General features: G+C 40.5%; 2 long non-coding RNA genes across 2 annotated transcripts; both read right to left on the bottom strand.

The window, feature by feature from the left end:
- Positions 1–9,977: 9,977 nt before the first annotated feature.
- LOC116684019 (uncharacterized) lies at positions 9,978–10,809 on the bottom strand. The gene is made up of 3 exons (XR_004330752.1): positions 10,766–10,809; positions 10,188–10,246; positions 9,978–10,060 (listed from the first exon to the last, which is right to left on the bottom strand). It is a non-coding gene; the product is annotated as an uncharacterized LOC116684019 (long non-coding RNA).
- Positions 10,810–11,077: 268 nt separating this feature from the next.
- On the bottom strand, positions 11,078–14,303 carry LOC116684029 (uncharacterized). The gene is made up of 3 exons (XR_004330754.1): positions 14,270–14,303; positions 11,273–11,369; positions 11,078–11,155 (listed from the first exon to the last, which is right to left on the bottom strand). It is a non-coding gene; the product is annotated as an uncharacterized LOC116684029 (long non-coding RNA).
- Between the last annotated feature and the right edge of the window lie 7,207 nt (positions 14,304–21,510).

Genomic DNA, 21,510 nt, shown 5'->3' with positions numbered 1-21,510 from the left:
GTTTTATTTTGCTGTCTGTGCATTCGCTAAGTAAAAGCCACATGATTTTAAATGGAATGATCAACTTAATTTATGTTTTTTATCATATATCATGTATCAAATCAAGAACAACAAAAATCGTACGACTTTCTAATGGGCATAGGACGTAATTATTATGTTTCTTTTATACCAAAGTATTGGTGAGAAAGCGATGGCTATTAAAAGGTTTTACAGAATATATGGCCACAATTAAAATGGTTAGTTATTAGCGGCTTGAACACTGAGAGCAGTGAGAGTGCACTTCACAATAAGAGATCCTTTCAAATGAAGTGTGCAATAGCCCGGTGCCCACTCTAATTGCTTACCTGAAACACTGTCTCACTTATGACCCTCATCCATCATTTGCATGCATATGTGTATGCATGTGTACTTTTGTAAAAGTGTTCTTATAGCATCCTTCCAGTCAGTGTACTTCCTGTTCAACAGCCAACCGTCTTTCTCAAACAGAGAATGGATGCGGATAATAGTCAAATGTAATCAATAACCATGGCAACCAGATTGCAGCTACAGCACCTTAGATAACAGCCATATGTCACTTACAGTAATGGTGAATTTACTGTTTATCAGACCATAAGTGAGGCATGGATTAGTACAACACACACTCACATTGCAGCTTAATGTTTTGAACGGTACTTTTCTCTCATTGCTGCATGGAGAAGATCTTCTTGTCTGGGCTGAAACTTCTGCACTCCCTGCGTCCGGAGCTGTTAGAGGCCAGTGCTGGTGCACGTTGCAAACCTCCTTACATCTCTCAGCAACGTGTCTATCCTTCCCGCGGTGAACTGTGTGTTTCTACCGGTGAGATTTCATGCCTAGATTACACCTTTTTGCCTCACAAAGGCCATTATGAAATATATAACGACACACTAAACTAAAGTGGATGAAAATAAAATTAAGACCCTCAGTAAGCCCATGCAATAAGCCATGGTAGCTAACCACACCTAATCTTAGCTAACAAACATTGTACCTAAGTAAGTAATCCGTATGACCTGCAGATTTTAATTTAGTAATACATCATATCCCTGTTCCAGCAGAAACCTTCCTTTTTTAACTTTGAACACAAAATTAATTTTTTTGCCGAAAAAATATGTGGGGAACAGTGTGGTTCAACCTTGTCAGAAAATGACAGAAAAATATGAAATATCATTAAAATGTCAAAACACACTGGTGTGGGCTTTTAAGGTGTGCATGTATGCATGTGGTGTGTTTACACACATGCATATAACAATGTTGTGTTCCCATTTCATACATCTCAGACACCACACAATGCCCCAAGCACTGTCACACACGCACACACACACACACACACACACACACACACACACACACACACACACACACACACACACACACTGACAAGCATTCCAAAGACTGCATGCCTGCCCCCCCAAACCCACACACACACACACACACACACACACATACCACTGGACCCACTGTTAGGGTCGCCCAAAGGGCACATGAAGGAAAGCTGAGTCGTTTTATGACCAGAGGGCAACAGAGGGGAGCACAACTTTGTATTGAGAGAAAAAACAAAAGGTCTGACACGTGTACATTTATAAAATACTGTCTCCAAGATCAAAGGTTTAAAATACAAACGTGTTAATTGTGTGTGTCTTGTTTTGGATTCTCATTAAGTTTAAAAGCGCCAAAAATCCCCCATGCTCCATGTTCTTTCAGGATAAATCTACAGCAGTCCGTGGTGTACAACGTGGTGTACAAACACTCTGTTCAGTCTCCCAGGAACATGCTGAGGTGTTGTAATGTTAGCTGTGATGTTAGAAAGCTTAGCTGCTAATGAGAGGGAGGGAGAGAGTATGAGGAAAGTGGGTGGTGTGAATCCTCAGTTAGCTAAGTGCCACCAGCCACCGAGAGCAAAAGGGGAGGCCAGGAAGTAAATAGAAATTGTAACTACTATTAAGTTTAAATCAATACTCAAATGAGTCACACAACTACACGGCCAACTGAAGCAATCTTGCTGAACCAGTGTCACAGAATGTTGTTCCCATCAGTCACTTACACACACATAGGAAAAAAGGGTCCTGGTTGAAAAAAAGGAAGTTACCCTTTTAACATATGGGTATTTGTACAAGTGTGTTTGTTTTGGCCACTGGTGCACTTCCATTCCTAGATATTTTAAACACTGGGCTTCAAAGTTTGGCCATGTTTCTGGTGCTCCTACATGGCACCCCTGCCCTACATATCCTGTGTGTTATAATTCTCTTTGGCTCTCATTTTACATTTACTAATTTTTATCTAAACTTCTTCTTTTTTCTTATTCATTGTACTTCCCTGACTGTTTGCCCATGCCTTCCCTTTGCCAGAAAATGTGTTTGCTGGTTCATTGCGGCATAGGGTATATTTATCAGTAGGCAGCTTGGGAGCACCCATAAAGATATTGCCCTACTCCTTCAATGCGTATAGGTCCAATTAATGAAGAAAAAGTTTGGATTTAAATTAACTTTTTAGTTTTTTAGTTTTCCTGTCTCTGTGGAAATTACTAACTGAAACTAAACCCCCATGTTCCCAGTACTCCCCTCAAGCCAGTTAATGTACGAGGGGAAAGAGAATGTAGGAAAATCTCTCTATAGTTTAACCTTTTGTACAAACATCCCAGACAGCAGCAAAGGGCACATGCTGGAACATGCTGCACAATGTCTGCTTTGATGTGGATTTTAATATTGTCTCTCTGTAATATTTGTCTCTATCCCCTGCATCTGACCCCCCAGTATCTACTCCAGCACCTACCACGGACCCTCTTCTCCCTATCCGGCCTGACCTCCCTTCCCCTCCTCCACACTCCCTCCTCTCCCAGTTTGAACTGGTCACCACCCCCGATATCTCTAAACTCATTAGCTCTTCCAAACCCACTACCTGCTCACTGGACTCCCTACCTACTCCTCTCTTGAAGTCATGCCTCCCCGTCCTTTCCCCCTACCTCACTAACCTCTTCAACTCCTCTCTCTCCCTTGGAACTGTCCCCTCTGCTTTCAAAACAGCTGCTGTCACCCCGGTTCTTAAAAAACCTGGTCTGGATCCCTCTTCCCTTAATAACTACCGCCCTATATCCAACCTCCCCTTTCTGTCTAAAACCCTCGAACGTATAGTTGCCTCACAATTACAAACTCATCTCCTTGCCAATAACCAATTTGAACCCTTCCAATCTGGTTTTCGCCCCCTCCACAGCACAGAAACTGCTCTGGTCAAAGTCTTCAACGACCTACTCACTTCTGCTGACACCGGTTCCCTCAACATCCTTATTCTTCTTGACCTGAGTGCAGCCTTCGATACTGTGAGCCATAACATTCTGCTCACCAGACTCAAAGACCTTGGTATCGAAGGTACTGCACTCACCTGGCTCCGTTCCTACCTTTCTGACAGATCTCATTTCATCTCCCTTCATAACCACATCTCTGCTACTGCCTCAGTCACCCAAGGCGTTCCCCAAGGCTCCGTACTCGGCCCCCTTCTTTTCATCATCTACCTCCTCCCCCTTGGTCAGATACTCCGCCATTTCAACCTAAACTTCCACTGTTATGCCGATGACACCCAGATCTACCTCAGCACCAACTCCCCCCACAATCCCCCCCTCTCCCACATCAACTCCTGTCTGTCAGCAATCAAAACCTGGATGCACCACAACTTTCTCAAACTAAACAGCAATAAAACAGAATTCCTCCTCATCGGCTCCAAATCCACTCTCTGCAAAGCCAACAATCCCACTCTCATCATTAGCGGCACCATAGTCTCCACATCTCCAGGCCCGCAACCTTGGTGTGATTTTTGATTCAACCCTCTCCCTGAGCCTCACATCCGTCAAGTCATCAAAACCTCCTTCTTTCACTTCGAAAATTTGCTAAAATCATACCCTCACTCACTCCCTCTGCTGCCGAAAGACTTATTCATGCCTTCATCGCCTCACGACTCGACTATTGAACTCACTACTCCTCGGCATCAGCTCAACCTCCATCAAAAGGCTCCAACTGGTTCAGAACTAGCTGCACGTCTCATCACCCACTCACATCCTGGCACCACATCACTCCGGTCTAAAAAAGCTTCACTGGCTTCCATCTCTCACCGGATCACAACAAGATCCTGGTCTCACCACAAAGCCATCCACCACCTTGCCCCGTCATACCTCACTGTCCTGCTCTCCCCCTACCAACCTTCACGGGCCCTCAGATCCACCACAGCCGGTCTCCTCTATGCCCCAAGTCAAAGCTCCGCAGTTTTGGGGACCGAGCCTTTTCCAGGGCAGCTCCAAGGCTGTGGAACTCCCTCCCCCATGAGATCCGCATCTCTGAGTCCCTCACCATTTTTCAGTCCTGTTGAAGACCCATCTTCGGTTCTGCCTATCCTTAGTTTTTTTTATTTTTTTATTTTTTTTAAATAAACACTGTCTCTACCCTGTTTAAGCGACTTTGAGCTCGGGAAAAGCGCTATACAAATTCAATTATTATTATTATTATTTATTATTATTAATATGTAAAGATTTCTAAGTATCTGTCCAGAAAAAAAGTCAGCAGCACCAAGATATTCTGTAAATTGTCATGTAGCGCATAATTAAGTCTGACATTAGAAGAATGTTTCTCATTTTGAGGCTCTCTGCAAAAATAGACACCACACTTAAAACACAATTCGGTTCAACATGTAGTACTGTGAAATGTAGTAGTTTATATATACAGGAAGGGCCATCTTGGGAAAACAGTCATGAGCCGTCAAATGATAATCACCGTGCATGAGCATGTCACTACACGGGTTCGTTGTTTGACTGGTCATGTTTTCCTAAGATAGCGCCTGCCCGTATATCAAACGGTATTGCCTTTTAATTTAGTCTTTTAAGAAACTGTCAATGATTTGGTTTACATGTAGGGACCCTCCTTATGTTCTGTGGATGTATGGTGCTATTTTGAGCCTTGTCATTGGTCTAGAATAGTTTTACTTTTTACTTTACCGGTCCCCTAACAACTAGCGTTATAAGCTAATTAGGGGTCTGTGCTAAAACTGCTCCATTCGATTAGCATGAAAACAATTCCCAGGGAACGGTCGACTCGGTACCCATGTGTTATTTAATCCTAGCTTCCTTTTGTGCCAGAATTGTCCTTTAAGATGGAATGTAGCATGTCTTTGTATCAGATGTAAGAGCTTGCAATGCACTTATAAAGAAGCCTGATTCAGATGCTAAAACAACACATGCACACACAAATACGTACACAATCCTTCACCTGAGGGCTCAGCGTGTTATAAGATTTATTTTGAAAGAAAAGACAATGCTCCTCAAGATGATTATCAGTAAATATTTAAAGTATCTAAATACAGGCAACTGAGGTATATCTGTCTTTCTACAGGTGGAGGGGTGAAAGAGAGAAAGAGAGGGAGAGACAGAAAGAAAGAAAGCCTGAGCAACAGTGACAGAGAGACAGAAAGCTTGCACAAACAATGGGAAGAACAGAAACACAGGAATTATCAATGTATAAAGGACATGGAGGGTGTTGTATACGTCTGGAGAAGTGGTCTACATGATCAAGGCGGAGCATTCATTGCCTGATTTCTATATAAAAGACAAAGGCTAAAATTTCCACAATTAACGAACCTTGTGTTACAGCCTCAGTACTTTAACGTAGAAAATAAAGCCTACAAAACCATGGAAACTGTGTTCTACTGATACAACCTTCTGCTTCAGAAAAATGCATGCACTGTTGAATGAGGTGCATTAACTTCCAGCAAGAGTCAGCCTGCAGTTTAAAATAGATAAATCCTTCAAAAGCTGAGTATTTCATCGTCTGTCAATTAACTTTGCTTCAATGCGTAAAAGAAACATTCAAAATAGATGGCTCGACTCACTTCCTGTGATTAGACCAAGATCAAACTGAGAACTCGCCACACTTTTCTTAAATAGTTACAAGGGTAATACATTTATTCACCTTCTTGCCAAAGTTAGTTGAGGTTATTGATACTACTATATATGTCTATTTAACATAAAGCAGCCAAGTGAGGTTCTGCTGGAAACGGGGAAACAGCTAGCCTGACCGTCCAAAGGTAAAACCAAATCTGTACAAGCACAATTTATTTGAATCCATAAAAGACAAAAGGGTACCGACTCCAAGTTCTCCAAGTCCTGTCATACACATGAGGTTGCGGCAGCTGGCGAAGACTCCAGGAAGTCACTGCTCTCAGCAAAGAAACAGTCCGACACATAACGCCAAGCAAAACCACACTGGTACTGTACTGGTTCAACAAACAAAAAGTAACCAGGTTATTAGTGAGTTTCCATGTCATTGTTCTTTACCTTTTGGACCAAGCCAGGCTAGGTGTTTCCAGTCCTAATGCTCAACCAAGCTAACCGCCTGCTGGCTGTAGCCTAAAGACATGGGAGTGGCATTAATCTTCTAATGTAACAGTTGGCAAGAAAAGCAAAGAAAAAGTAAACTATTGCTTAATGACACATTTTTGTTCTCCTTTTTTCTCCTGCAAATACACATTGACACGCTCAGACAGCAGTACAACGATCATGTAAGGCATGCCAATTTGCTTGACACAATAGGTAGCGATCATAACGAATTAAAAGACTGGAAAAACACATAGGACACACATCCACGCAGAAACACACAGGAGGCCAGTGAATGTATAAACAACGGTCTGGTGACTGTCGATTGTCAGTTCAATGATTCATGACATCTGTCTTCAAGCAAAGTTTTGGTTTATTTGAAAGCCTGCTAATGAGCAGCAGCGCCTGTCAACTGCAGTTAAGTCATTATCATTAACTATATAACAGTATTGTGTAATATGCTCATGGTTAAAAACGTACTGGTCTATTCAGCAAAATAAATTCAGATTTTCTGTAATAATTTACTTAATCTAGTTCTAAGTATTAACAGAGTACATTATGATTACATCGTAGAGTGTATCAGCATGTAGATGAAGGCTGAAACCAGCTGAGGTTAAGAGAGGCATACAGCTCTGTCCCACCAGAACAGTGGTTTAGCCCTGTTCATGTTGTACTGTATGAGGTGGTTGGGTGGTGGTGTATTCGTGTCAGTGAATTTGAGCACATTTGTCTGTGTGCCCCCCTCTTGACAACTACTTGTACAGTATTTTGACTGAAACCTACACACACACACACACACCACACACACAAACACACACACACCCACATTGGCATACTCTCAAATGATGAGTAAAACAAGATGAAAAAATCAAACAGAGGAGTGATTGTATCCAGTGAGTAGGAATACTCAAGCTGATTGAATGAACTACAGTATCAGAGTCGAAGAAACAGTGCTCCATCCGTCCGTGAGGGTACAGTCCACTGCTTTCTGCAGAGGAAGTGCATGCTGCAGTGTCAATCCACCAGCCTTGGTCCATTCAGTAAAGAGCTAAGGGGAGCTTTCACTTCCCTGTAGCCCCCAATGCGCCAACAGTCAGAGGGAGAGGTACTGCAGGGTACAGGGACGACACTATCCCAGAGTTCTGTGGATCACCACACACGGCAGATGTTGGCAGGGAACATCTTGCTGTTCTTTTTGCAGTTGAATGCTTTGGCAAATTCTGGGAAATTCTGAAGGGAGCCCAGTACCCGTAAAACATACAGAGGAGATTGTGGTTGGGGTTATAGTTACTATATTAGAAGGTTACTTGTAATTGAATTTACACACACGTCATTTTATCAAGTTTTTAAAATTTTAGATCTACTGTAATTGTCCCTGCCATTTGCATTTACCTGAATTTCCCTGGACTGTGTACATCTACTTTAATGGAATTAACAGCTGCTCTGGTCGGTGCGTTCACACCACACCTGAAAAAAAAAGAGATTAGGACATTTAGCATTAGACAATACAATTGACAATATAACAACACACTGCATGTTTCCAATTCATTCCCAATCCATTCATATATCCAAACTGCCCACCAAAGTGTCCATTATCCAGCCATTACTGCAATCCATCCATTTCTCATCCATTTATGTATCCAAGATGCTTTATTCAATCATCTATCCATCCATCCATCAATACATCAATCAATCAGTCAATCAATCCAACCACACATCCATCAACTACCTGAGCAAAGTTCAGGAGAAGAGTTGATGTGGGAAAGGTCAATTCTGGCAGTGATGGCTCCTCTCCATGCTCTTCACATATTTCTATAGGCCTGCAGTATTAATATGAGACAAATGTTCTCATCTTATATTGCAGCTGTTTTTGGAAAATATGAAAAAAGTCTTGAAATTACCTAATTGTACTGATTATAAAAACCTGCCAAAAAACCATTCCATAAAACACTTCTGCTATTAAATGTAGATGTTCCAATTAACAAATGTTACCTAATGTGCCTCATAATATCCTTTCTGACTCATTACTATCATAAAACTTGAAAAATAAGCTGTCAACCAAGAATGTAAAACGGTTCAAGTTGTGTTTTTATTATGTTGTCTTCAACAAAATGACTCATTCTGAGGATACCACTTGTAAACTCCTTATAAAGACGTTCACAGCGGGTCTCTTTGTAATTATGCGTATGTGAAAAATACGCTGTTGTTGTGGAAACTATTACTCATTTATGTATAAATTAAAAGTTGTTGCAGTAACTATAGTCTAAACATTATGTCAGCCTTTTAGTTATTTAAGTTCAATCCCTGTCCAGCATGAAGCTCAAATAAGATACAGGCATGTTGTCTGTGTGTTGTTGTCTCATAAGAAATCAAAATTCCAGGAGAAAAAAATGAACAAATTTTATGTAAATAAAAATAAAAGAAATACTTCAACATCATGGTTGCCTGAAGAACAATATTCATTACTCATATTGCATGCATGTGAGAATGCCCATTACTGTCATCTCTGATAAAACTGACGAAATCAGCAGCAACAGCACGCCCTTATTGTTCTTTACAAATTTAATGGTTATGACAGTGACTGGCAAAATTACAACATTATTAATGTTAGCAAGCATTGAAAATAACAAACCACAATAAATCCTGTCCTCCGTCCTCTTTAAACCAGGACTTTTAAACTGAGTTCCCTCCTTTGTTTTCGGGGTCATTACTGAAATGCCTGCGTATCCCTCCATGTCAGCAATGTTCTCCCGAGGGTGTTGTTACCATTTAACTGAGACATAAGTAGAGAAAGCACACAGATAGCGGGGAAAAGGACAAAGGGAGATGATATGTTTTCTGTGATTTCAGCAAATCACAGATATCACTTTTCTAGGATACACATACAAGAAAGCATTGTCCCAGGGGATATAAGAGCATTGTTCAAAGCAATAGGACAGAGGGAGAGAAACAAAGAGCGGAGAGGGATTTATATGTCTACAGAAAATATTAAAGGCACCTGAGCAGAGAAGAGATGAGCCTGCAAAAACTGGAAGAAAGATGAAAATGGATAGGCTGGCAACGGTAACAGGAAAGCAAATAAATGAGACAATGAGCAAAGTTTGGGACAATATTAAGGTAAATGAATAAAAACTTAAAGAAAGAAGAAGTAGAGAGAGATGTCTACCAGGACATACATGGAGTCCATGGCCAGGTCCCAGGAGAAGTTGCCATACTGATGACGATACACTTCGACAAGTCCAGGAACCTATCAGTGGAATCTGGTGTCCACCATCCTTCAGATCACCATCTTTATCAAGTTACGACCTAAAAAATGAAGCCAAATGCATTAAGGATTGCTGGTGTATTTGTTTGACAAGAAAAAAGTTGTGACATCTCTCTATGCCTAAACATCTATTATGTGTGTATCTGAGACAGCACAAAAATGCTGGAAGTGATGTAATACAGGTTTCCATTACATTTCATTTGTTCCATAGTGTTTCTGGTGACTTGCAGTTGTGGACATAACAACTTTAATAATCCAATGAAGAGAATGGTTGTTGGAGAAAGAGCGCAATAGTGTGGACATCATAACCGTTGTCATCAAAGCCATGTGTGATCTCATGACCGACACCATGCCGATGCCACCATAGTTGAGAGATTTAGCCTGGCCTTTGCTGAAGAATGGCGGCTGCAGGATACCTGCAGGGAAAACTGACACCGGGGAAAGAAACAGAAAAGAAAAAAAGTGAAAATGTAACTTTATGGTTGTCTTTACACAACTTCACAAAAAGCTGAACGTAATAATTGCACACACGTTGATGTGCACATGTGGAAATACCTATTTGGTTTTTGCTGGATGAGTAGAATGCGTTGACAACAGCAGCTCCAGTTACCCACCTGCAGAAGGCAGGAGGGTGGAATTAAAGAATGATAAAGTGAGGAGTGCAGCATGACTAAGATTTGATGAAGATAAATATGAATGTATAAATACTATTATACACGCAAAAGGTTTTTTAGCTCTTATCCCATAATTTATTTTTTTATGTGTGTGTGGGTGTTTTTTTTTGTCAGTTTTAAGAACGGCACTAAGGAAATTCCTATCAACTGTGTTGACAATGCAATGCCGTGTCAAATGACTCTGTTATTAATGACAAAGAGCTAATATTAGCATTACTGCTGTGTCAGTGGAAGGCTGAACTCTGTGTGTGAGTAGGAGTTTGTGTGGGAGGAAGTGAATGCACTGCGCTAAATGCAAGATGGTGTGTCACACTACAAGCACCATAAGTGAATAGGTCAGTTTATTATAGTGATTACATAATAAAGAATATAACTTTAAATTACTACACAACTGGGAACAAGCCTGTTTGCAGAACAATGATTTCACCCGCAACCAGAAATACATCAATTAAATCTTACTCCTCTTTGTTGACTTTGACTCTGAGTTTCCGCAGGCGTTCTTTTGCACATACTCCAGGTTCTGTAGAATGTTTAAAGACTCCTCTGCACTGTAGGCCAGCTAACACAACACCACAGCCAGGAAACAGGAGGATTAGCCCTGATGAGAGCTATTCAACAATCTGGCCATATATTCTCCAGCAAAATCATAAAAGCCAAGAATTCATCAAAAGTTTTCATAAAATTGCATGCAGTTTTGATGAACTCACTCAGGTATTCTGTTACATTAATGTGCTAAAGAAGAAAAACATTCACAATCTTTCAGACACTCACATCTTTGTACTCATTGTTTAGGTATTTGTCATCCATTATGTTTGCGGAATAGCCAATCCTTTCGCGAATAGCTCGGGCCTACAGAAAAGTAGACGAGACAATTTGACAACGTTTTAGTCATCACATATCCGAAAGAATTACAATACAGTAGAATACCCCCACCCCCCCCTGCCCAATGATGGTAAACCTGCTAACCTTCTCCTCAGCTGCTTTCTTGGTCTCGGATCCATCCAGGTCAGTCCATCAAGGTTACTAATGAAGACTTCCGAATGTCTTTAATCATCTCCTCCATCTGATGACCCCCCCCCCCCCCCCACACCACACACACACACACACAGAAAGAGACAACAGTCACAATATGCACTGACATGTCACAATCAAATGTACAGTATACCCTGAAAACAGTCAGTCAATGCAAATTGTACATAGTGTGGGAGTTTTTCACTAAGGTCTGTAGAAAGGATGCAGGGAGGAAACACACACACCGCAACACATTGTGCCAACACAGTATAAAAATACACTTCTCTGAACTAGGAACCATTATTACATAGTCACATATCAATATAAGCACTCAGGGTTACATTCTATCTGTGTAGAAGTGTGGTTGCCTGGGTAATATTACCGGTAGTGTAATAATGTTCTTGTGATTAATATGATAATGGAATAATAATAAAAATATTAACTATTTTTACGTATTAATAAAGGGAGGTGGGGCATGTGTGTGCAAAAAAATAAATTCGCATCTTAAGACCTTCAGCCTTGGGGTTGAATTGCTGAGTTATTTAAATAATCCAATTTTAAACTGTATTTATAGAAGTGGTACTAAGCCTAATGTTTAACGATTATAAACAAACAGTTATGCTATTCTTATTAAGAAATAAATGTTTGGAACTAATCAAATAGTCCATGTCATACTGTCTTCATTAATATACTGGCACAACCGAGGGATCTCACAATAATGAGATATACTGTCATAGAGTAAGGTGCTCAAAACTCCACACCCAAAACTCAGATTGTGGTGTAACCTTAAGTATATATTCAACAATGTATTGTTTTGAGTTACGAAATAAACACGAATGCGCCTGCACCACAGAGAGGCCGACTGACTGCCGCCATCGATGCCCTAATGCTCTGCAAACTTTGTACTATACCATGGTGATAGGACATCCAATTCTGTCCGCAAACAAAACAAAAACAGATAAGAATAATTCACGAAAAGTACTGAACCAGTGCAAGAATGAAAGCCAAATAAGAAGGGGAAGAAATTACAATAAAAAACTGCAGGAGAAGGAAGGTACCCTTCCGGATCACTCTAACCACAGAGCTGTGCTGTCGGACCGCAGCGAGGCGACAGAGGCATTCCAGGGTGTATCCCATCAGAGACCCTCGCTACACACTACCTGACCACTCGGACAACACGCTGTGGTTTGCCACAAACGCCAGGGATCATACTGATGGCTTTTCTTCAAATCTTTTTCTTCAAATCCTTTGCATGCGTGCGTGGTCTGGGACGTATTGTGGTGTGTGTGTGTGTGTGTGTGTGTGTGTGTGTGTGTGTGTGTGTGCATGCGTGCATATGCCTGTGGACGTGTGTGTGTGTGCATATCCAGATGTTGTGTTTGCATGTCTGTTTGCATGTAAAACGCTACAATATAATTTGCATGGTCAATTGCAGGGTTATAATCTAAGTGATAAAAGCTGTATTTATCATATAAGATTCACTGCTATTCATTAGATTTAATTCACTCTGTCTCCAAAACATGAACAAGTACAAGTCCTGCATGCAAAATTCTTGAGTAAATATAGAGAAATACTATAATCATAAACATACTAAGAATCATAGTACTCCTTATGCCAAAAAAGTGAAATATATATTTTGATTAATTTTGGATGAGTGTCATAGTTTTAGAGTGTCATATTTTACTTTTGTAGTTGGTCATGGTAGTTTAATCTATAAAAAGACATTATATGTTAAAAGCTGATCTTAACTAGTAAAAGATTATGCAATATGGCAGTCAATAAATTTCATGGGCTTAAAACATGCAATGTCTGCTTCTGAATCACAGTGTCAGACACAAATCGTTTGCTATTGGCCACCGGGCTGAGGTGGGTGTTGTTACCTGCGTCAAAGAGCATAAAAAGCGGACAAGAAGCACAGACCATGGGCGGGACGGTTTTGGAGAGATACACAATAAGAGTCTTGGGATGAAAGTTTTTCTTTTCCCCCACAAGTTGTGTTAATGTTTTTGGTCCGTGTCTTCAATGTCTTAAATTGACACCAAACCAAGGATGGTCTGGTCAGAAAGACAGAGCAACACTGCCCTGGCTATAACAAAGGTAGGCCTCTCATCCTTAATTTCAGCCTTGCGGCCGAGAGTTTAGCTCTGTGTTGTATTAAAATGCAGAGTAACCAAAGTCTTAGGCTCCAGAATTACAAAGAGCATTAAGGTTTCCCCAGGGTTGTTGTATGCCGTGACAAGTTGGTAGTGGGAAGCTAAGTAGAATAAATGTACCTACAAGTTATTCTAAAATCCATACAAGTTCAGAACTTGTGTAAAAGTACTTTGTTATATTCTACTGGTGGAAAATATATATCTATGTGGAGAGAAGGTTGGTATTGTGAGGAGTGCAACCTGTGTGCCGGCTGGGTCGACTCAGCACGCTTACACACACATATGGTGTATGTTTGGCCATGTATTTGAGGAAAGGGGGAGTACTTGGAGTTGTGTGTCACATTTCCACATACAAATGCATTTAGTGAGGGTGTGTGAAATCCAATGTCAATTGGGTTAAAAGTCCAGAAAATGACCAAGTTTCAGTATGTGAGACCCTAAGATTATGACAGATGTGTGATGCACACAATCTGCATCTAACATGCATGCACACGAGTTGAGATTTACAGTGTGGGTACTGTGGGGAGGATAGCAAAGGGCACTTGTCAGAGACCCATAAGCACAAAACACATTCAACGGGATGGACCTGAAACAGATGTTCTCATACTGTATATATATGAAAGACTGAAACATAAACAGTGACTGTTTTGTGAAAATGTATGCATGATTCATTTTAGTGATTTGGTAGCATTTCCAATGTCAATAAACAATACACATTACGTTTCATTGTGTATTCCACAGGAATACTCTAGTGTTTTATCCTGCATTACATCTTACGTATAATCCACCCACTACTGACCAGTTCTTTGCTTTTTTCAGAGAAGGCCTCTTGCCACATACAGTCGTCCCACAGCATTGTCCATGTTGTTGTTGCGTAAAGTGCACACTGTCGCCACACTGCTGCCTCTGAAGTTGTACCAGACAGAGCTGCAGGGAAATTAACGAAGCACTGATCAGTTACAGATGCAAGATAACCCACTGGCATGTTGGTTAAAGAGCCTTGTGACAGTTCTTTATTTGTGCCCCATTATGCACACCATCACAGTTAGGACTATAAGAAAGGACAGATTGGAGATGATTTGATTATGAAGAGGGTTAGAATAAGAAATAGTTATAAATGTGGTGGGGAATGAATGGAGCCGAGTGTTGACCAGCTAGATTTATTAGAGCCCAAATGAACCAAAGTATCTGGTAAAGTACATATATGTCATATGATGCTGTAAGAATCAAGAAACTGCAGTATAGTATAATTAAGAACACTCTTACTATTTTGTTCAATCAAGGCCCCAACATTCATGCTAGCAGCATGGCTCAATGTGCATCTTTGGTCCAGGTATATATCTCAACCACTGGGATGGATTTCCAGGAAATGTGATACAGAACATAGATTCAGACATTATGTCTCCCCTCAAATTAATTGTGGTAACTTTGGTGATTCCTTAACTTGTCATTAGGGGCCACCAGCAGGTAAAAGTTTAACTTTGCCCATACTTTGGTTCATGACCACATACTAGTAAACCTAAGACATCCAGTCAGTTCAGCTGTACTTTGTGTTTAATGCTAATTAGAAAACGTCAACATGCTAACATAGTACATTTAGATGGTAACCAAGGAAAACATAATGCTAAACATCCTTACGTTAGCATTGTCACTGTACATTTATTTTCAGTGCTCACATTTTAATATTACCAGCTAAAACTCAGTATTAGTGTCAATGAGAGAACAGGGTGTGTTTTCAGTCGCAGGGAACTGAGAACAAGCACAAGGCTGATGAGGAAGGAACAGACTGTGTTTATCTATAGAGTTAAGGTGTTAGGGTATTGGCGGTGTACCTTGCGAAAGGCTTTTTGGTGTCCCTGTAAGATCTGCTTAGGCCTACCACCATGTTCAAGCAAAACGCCACACAGGTAGTTCGCAGATCCGTGGGGAGACGAAGGATGTACAAAGAAAAATCTCTGCTCACGCAAAGCAACAATATATCCGTTTTTTTTTATACAACCCACTCCCCCAAACAAGTTATGCACAAAAACACAATTAGGTTACAGACTCAAACAAACCACACACACCCGCACACATACACACCTTTTTGTTGTATCTGCCAAGATAAGGTGAGTCTTCTGTAATGTTGGGGGAGTAGTTTATGACCTTCTCTGTGTCAGAAACACTGATGTTGACTGTATCAATATCTTAGCTGGGATTAATCCAGTCAAATACCTTCAAGTCCAAAAGCATGTACAAAAAAAAAAGATGGCATAGAAAGAGGAAGTAAGGTGGAAAAGAACTGCAAATTATGATAGAAAAGGAGTCTATTTTTTACCTGCGAGTCAACCTCAAGGGTGAAGTTGGCGTTCAGATCAACCAGTTCCATCTGTTGTAAAGCAACACGGGTTTGTTGCGGTCCTCTGGAGTATCGGTAGCCTGGGAGTGAGTAAGTCCAGAGAAGTAAAAAATCAAGAATTCTGTCCAAACATAACCCTCCTGTTCCTGACGTGTACAGTAAATACAGGCCAGCAGCAACAACATCATTTGGAGTCCCTGGAGCCTTAGGTCTGTAAATGTCAGAGCTCCAACAGTCTGACTTGCCTTGTAAAAGGCAGCAGCAGAGAGGAGGGGAAGTGAAGCATGGCAGTGAGCAGAGCAACATCTGACATGTGAATGACAAACGTGGATGTTAAACTTGTTGATGTCTGAGAGAAAGAGAGAGTTTGTTGTGCAGGGATAGGCTGGAAAGAGCTGTTTTATACGCAGTGTTTCAGACTGCAGCCACAACATAATAGGAGAGAGGTTGGCTAAAAAGGAGGAGATAATCTGGTCACAACAAGTTAATTGCTTACAAAATCTTCCTGTTGTTGTCAAGCTGATATTGGAGGTAAGATATGCATTGCTGCTGGAAAACATGGTCACCTTCCTCAGTTTCTCAACAAACTAAAAAGTGGTCTTTAGAGACCAAAGAAGTTCTCAGATCTGAACAACTATTAGGTGTCTGCTGGGAAAAAGTGTGCGGGCACGCTCACGTTGGCGATATGCTCTCTCCAGGTCCATAACTCGTGTCACTTCCTCTCTGTGCGTGTTTCATTGATCGCCCATCCGGTCAGGCGGATCAGATGGCAAGGTCAATCATGAACTTCTCGTGCCCGAATGCTGTCAAACACAATACTCATTCATGATATCCCTATCTGAATTTATGTTACAGGACGGAAAGTAGGTCAGTTTAACCATGACCACAAAAACAGAGGAAGAAACCACACACACCACACACACACACACACACCACACACCAGGTTGCCACCTCAGCTAAGTTAAGTGCTTGGATTTCAATCAAGGGTCCATAATTTGTTAAACTAAAACACAGAGCAGAGGATGCTTGCTTCCAGCCCACACATATGGTCTAGATTGAGGGCATATCAAATCGTTTGTTTTTTGCCTCTTTGATTTTAACATCATTTCTTAGAGGGCATTGTATTTATTAAATACACATGTCTGTAAATGCAAGTAGTTTACATTTGAGCACTAAGTGAATCATATACGACTAATGTTTCTGAAGCTCGATATTCGTTATCTCATGTTCTATGGAACAAACTCCCGGGTCAAAGAACTCAGGGGACGGACCCAAATGGACACATTGAGCTGTCTTCATATGCATCAGTTGATGAACCCTTACTTATATACAAGCAGGGTTAAGTTGGAATTCTTATGTAGGGGCAGTGTGGATTCAGGGTCTTCATGGGTGTGAACGGTGTGTGTGTGTGTGTGTGTGTGTGTGTGTATGCACTACAACAAAATCTACATACTACTACTAGTACTACTACAATATCTGACTGATATCATTTGACAGACTGTATATAAAATTAGCAAGGACCACTTTCATTTATGCATCTGTGCTGAGATCACTTTTTTCAATTTTACATGATGGTCAGAAGAGTCATGTGATCGGCTGGACATAGATGGCGCTTAAACGTAGTCTCTGGCCTGACTTTGAGAGTAGTGTGTTTTTATTTAGTGGCAACTCGATATTCTATCATTTGTACTCGATAGAGTTACTTAAGAAGATGGCAAACAAGAGCAGAGCCCAACGCAGCGTTACTGATGCTATTGCAGAGGCATTACTGGAGAAATAGAAAAATCCTATTCAAACCACTTTTTGCTCAGATTCACAGGTGGGGATCGACACTGACAAGAAGCTAACTGTCAATGCTCAATAGCATCTCTGACCGCAAGCCTTGGTATATCAGATTGGATGTGAAAAAACCTAAAAACTAAAGCAACTAAGTATTCTGACAGCCCTGGCCAAGCTTTACAGAGATGGAGGTGAAGTAGAAGACATGGAGGACAGAAACCAAAGATGCAATATTCGCATATCTGGTTGAAAGAGGGGTTAGAAGGTTCTAATGCGATCTAGTGTCTCTCGCAGTCCCTGTCTAGGAGTGGTCCTGAATTTAGTAGATGTTCAGATCGAGATATGAGAGTCCACCGAATTTACAGTGATAGCCCAAAGAAAGAAAAAATACCACAGGCTACAAAAAGTTGAGCCCACCTGTAAGGAGTATTCCTTTTCTCAGGTAGACATAAAATCTTTTCATCTTTTGTATTCCTGAATTATTTAATTCAATTGATAAAACAATTGTGTTACTCCCAGGCCTCTCACCATAAAGTGGTCCTTTGTGCCACACCTAGACCAATTGTCTCAATATGCAGTGAAAAAGAATCCTGTATCACGAGTTCATTGCAGAATTCCAGATATTTGCGAAAGTAATGGGGGCTCTGGGATTTGTGGGACACGATAAAAGGTTTTTATTGGAGCAACCATACTTTTCTGCTCTAATAAACGTACAAGCTAGTCAATGCAACTGCACAAAACGTGAGGCTGAATTTAACAGATTAGACTCATTGGCGAAATATTTACTGATCAAATAGCTTTGAATGATCACTAGTGAGAAAGAAAATAAAAACATTGTGAAACAGAATCGAATTCCTAATCAAGAACAAGACAACACTATATTTCAGTGTGCAGAACTAGTCATTACTTGCAATGAGGAATTAGGTCCAGTGACCATTTTGCAGATAGTCTTGCTATTAAATGTTTAGAACGGCATGTTAGAACTTACCCTGTTGAAATATAAAAACCTTTCAGACATTCATTCTATGTGTATGAATCAGAGGTCACTTTGGATAAAACCCCACTGTGGACGATGGTTAAATCAGCTGACTTGCTTCAATATCAGCAGAGGAATCAGCGACTTAGACAAATTGATTACTATAGACAATTAAGATTGGAAGAACCGAATATGCAAAGTGAAAATCCCAGGCTTTAATGGATCCCCCCTGAATTCGTGTATGTTTTTGGTAAACAGCGGGCCATTCTCTTACATGAGTACTTCTCTATCAAGAGGGTGAATCTCAAGGGATGTTAACACAGCCTGATTTTCTTACTCTTGAAAAAGGTAAGGATCCCCAGACTGCTCTAGCTATCGACCTCTTAGCCTGCTAAATCTTTTTTAAATCTTTGCAAAGCTCCTAGCCCCGTTTGGACTTCATATGCCAAAATTAGTGAATTCTGACCAAACAGGATTCACAAAAACAAGAGAACGGCAGCGGATATAGTTAAACGCCTTCTCCACATCGATGTGTTACAGAAGACAGAGTAAGTTGCCATTGTCACTTCTTTTGCTTACACAATGAAAGACATGTGAAATGACAGGCTTGATTGGTCTTTTTTCTTCTTATGGCGGTCCAGGTGACAGGCTTTGGTTACACATTTCATAGTTATGTCTTCACGCCAAGGTTGACCCCTGAGTCCTGCATTATTATCCTCTCCTAGAGCCTCTGGCTCAAGCCATTCACCAATCAAGTTATGGTGTCACCGAATATAAATTTCCAGTACATAACATCACATTCTCATATTTGCTGGATGTTATGTGTTTTTAGAAAACCCTATCAGTCTTGGAGTCTTCTCTATACTCAATATGCAAGAGTATGGAAGTTATCGGCTTTATAATTAACTGGTTAAAAGTGCATTACTAATTAAAGGATTTGCTGCAATTCAAACGATATCTGCTAACATCCCTATGTGTAAACAGTTATAAATATTTAAGCATGAGGTTTCCTGCTTAAATCAGATTGTTAAGCATAACCTATTCTGCTGCTCTGAACATTTTTTAAAAGATAAGGAAAGATGGATGGGTCTTCCCATTGTTTTCAAGCCTGTATCTCGTGGTCAAATGTATGTTTTTACCAGGATTAATTTTGGAGCTCTAGCTACCTCTTATCCCACCTTGTGATTATTAGATGAATTGCAATCTGCAGTATCTAAATTTATCTGTATGGTAAGTGGCTGTGACTTAAGATGTCTACTTACAGAGGGAGGAAGGAGGATGGTAGCCTTTCAGTTCCTCCACTTCAGACGCGATGTTTGGTCTTCGTGTAAGGCCCTCCGTAATGGTTTGACCAGTACATCTGTTTCAGGCATACTTTAGAAAGTGTATGACAGAACCAGGTCACTCAACTGAAGTTCTTTTTGCTAATATCTCTAAGACCGGCAACGTGCTTGTCCCCAATATCCTCATACACACATTTGATCATATTAAACAATACAGCTCCTGATTGGTACGGAAGCCTAACAAATTGACAAATAGAAACATTATCTAAACAGCAGATTCACTGCAATTTAGGACATATCTCCACCGCTGTGAAAATACATCACAGACGGCTTAAAATCACATATAAGGTAAGGTACATATCTTGTATCACATGATGTGGATTTCTCTCCTGTGGGTCAGTTCTGGAACCAATATTGAATCCAAAATATCTGCCTTGATTAATGGCACGTACCTGTTACTATCAGTGTTGTGTGATCGAATAACTTGTCAGCTTTTCAGCTCTCTAAAATTCAAAAATGTGTTCAGTATTTGCTGGACTTACAGTGCTAAGAAATTATTGAACTATTGGAAACCCATGAATTGTTATTTGGATGGACCCTTTTCCTTTTTTGATGTCATATATAGGAGCTTGAATCATGCTGTAGACTTGTGCTTAGCCTCCTTAATCTATTGTGCATGTGTGTTTTTCCCATAGTCTTAAGTACGTCTCTCTGTCAATGTCTTTTACTGGTTTGTTTGTTTGGTTCGTTTTGTAGGGCTTATTGGTAAGATACGACTCTCATTCTACTGTTTGTGTTTGTAGAGGTTCCCCCTCCCCGTTTTCCTCTCTGGGTATTGGTCCTGTTATTATGTCTTAGTTGTTGTTTTTAATTGTGTAATAAAAAAGTAGTTGATCACAAAAAAAAGATTTTACAGAATTGCGGGAGACAACCAGTGTTGAGGCACACTACCTCCACCAAGACTGAGCCCCAGATCTGTTTTAAATTCAATTAAATTCAATTCAAGTTGATTTAATAGCGCAAATCACAACAGTTACTCATTGCGCGTTTGATAAAAGAGCGGGTCTAGACCGTACCGGTGATTTATTTATAGAAAACACAACAATTCCCACGACAGCAAGTTTAAGAAATCCCATTGACAAGAAACAAAAGGAAACCGGTAAATAGTTACACGTCACCTGATCCCATAGAAGAGGGAGTCTGTTGCGGGGTGTATTATTTGGCTTTAACCCATGATTAAGAGGGTGTGTGTGTTGTGATAGGCCTATGAGGTACACTTACCTCGGCATAGGTCCAGGCAAAGTAGTAATCTCTAGATAACCTGAGGCAAAGGTTGGGATCGGTGTCCAAAACTGGGCAAAGGAAGACAATAAAGCATTACATATGTATGTTATTAAGCAAAATGGGTGGGTTTTTCAGTGGCGTGTGTGTGTCTATGGAATTATGGTCTAGCATACCGAGGGAGAGACTGGCAGGACATTGTGTGTCATATGTACAGTTGCAACACCTAACTGAATGATGCTATGTCTGGAGTCACTTCAGCGGTGACGACAAAAACGTTGAATAAGATGGAGGTCCATATTTTCATTCAGCTTGGCAAGAAGTTCTCAACATCCCATGTTTTAAATGAGTAGGACCAGAGAAGGAAGGAAAAGTAGAGAAAC

Source organism: Etheostoma spectabile, chromosome 3 (assembly GCF_008692095.1).
Source record: "Etheostoma spectabile isolate EspeVRDwgs_2016 chromosome 3, UIUC_Espe_1.0, whole genome shotgun sequence".
NCBI classification, from domain to species: Eukaryota; Metazoa; Chordata; class Actinopteri; order Perciformes; family Percidae; genus Etheostoma; species Etheostoma spectabile.
Note: the sequence above shows the minus strand (reverse complement) of the source record. Positions and strands in the feature narration are given on the sequence as shown.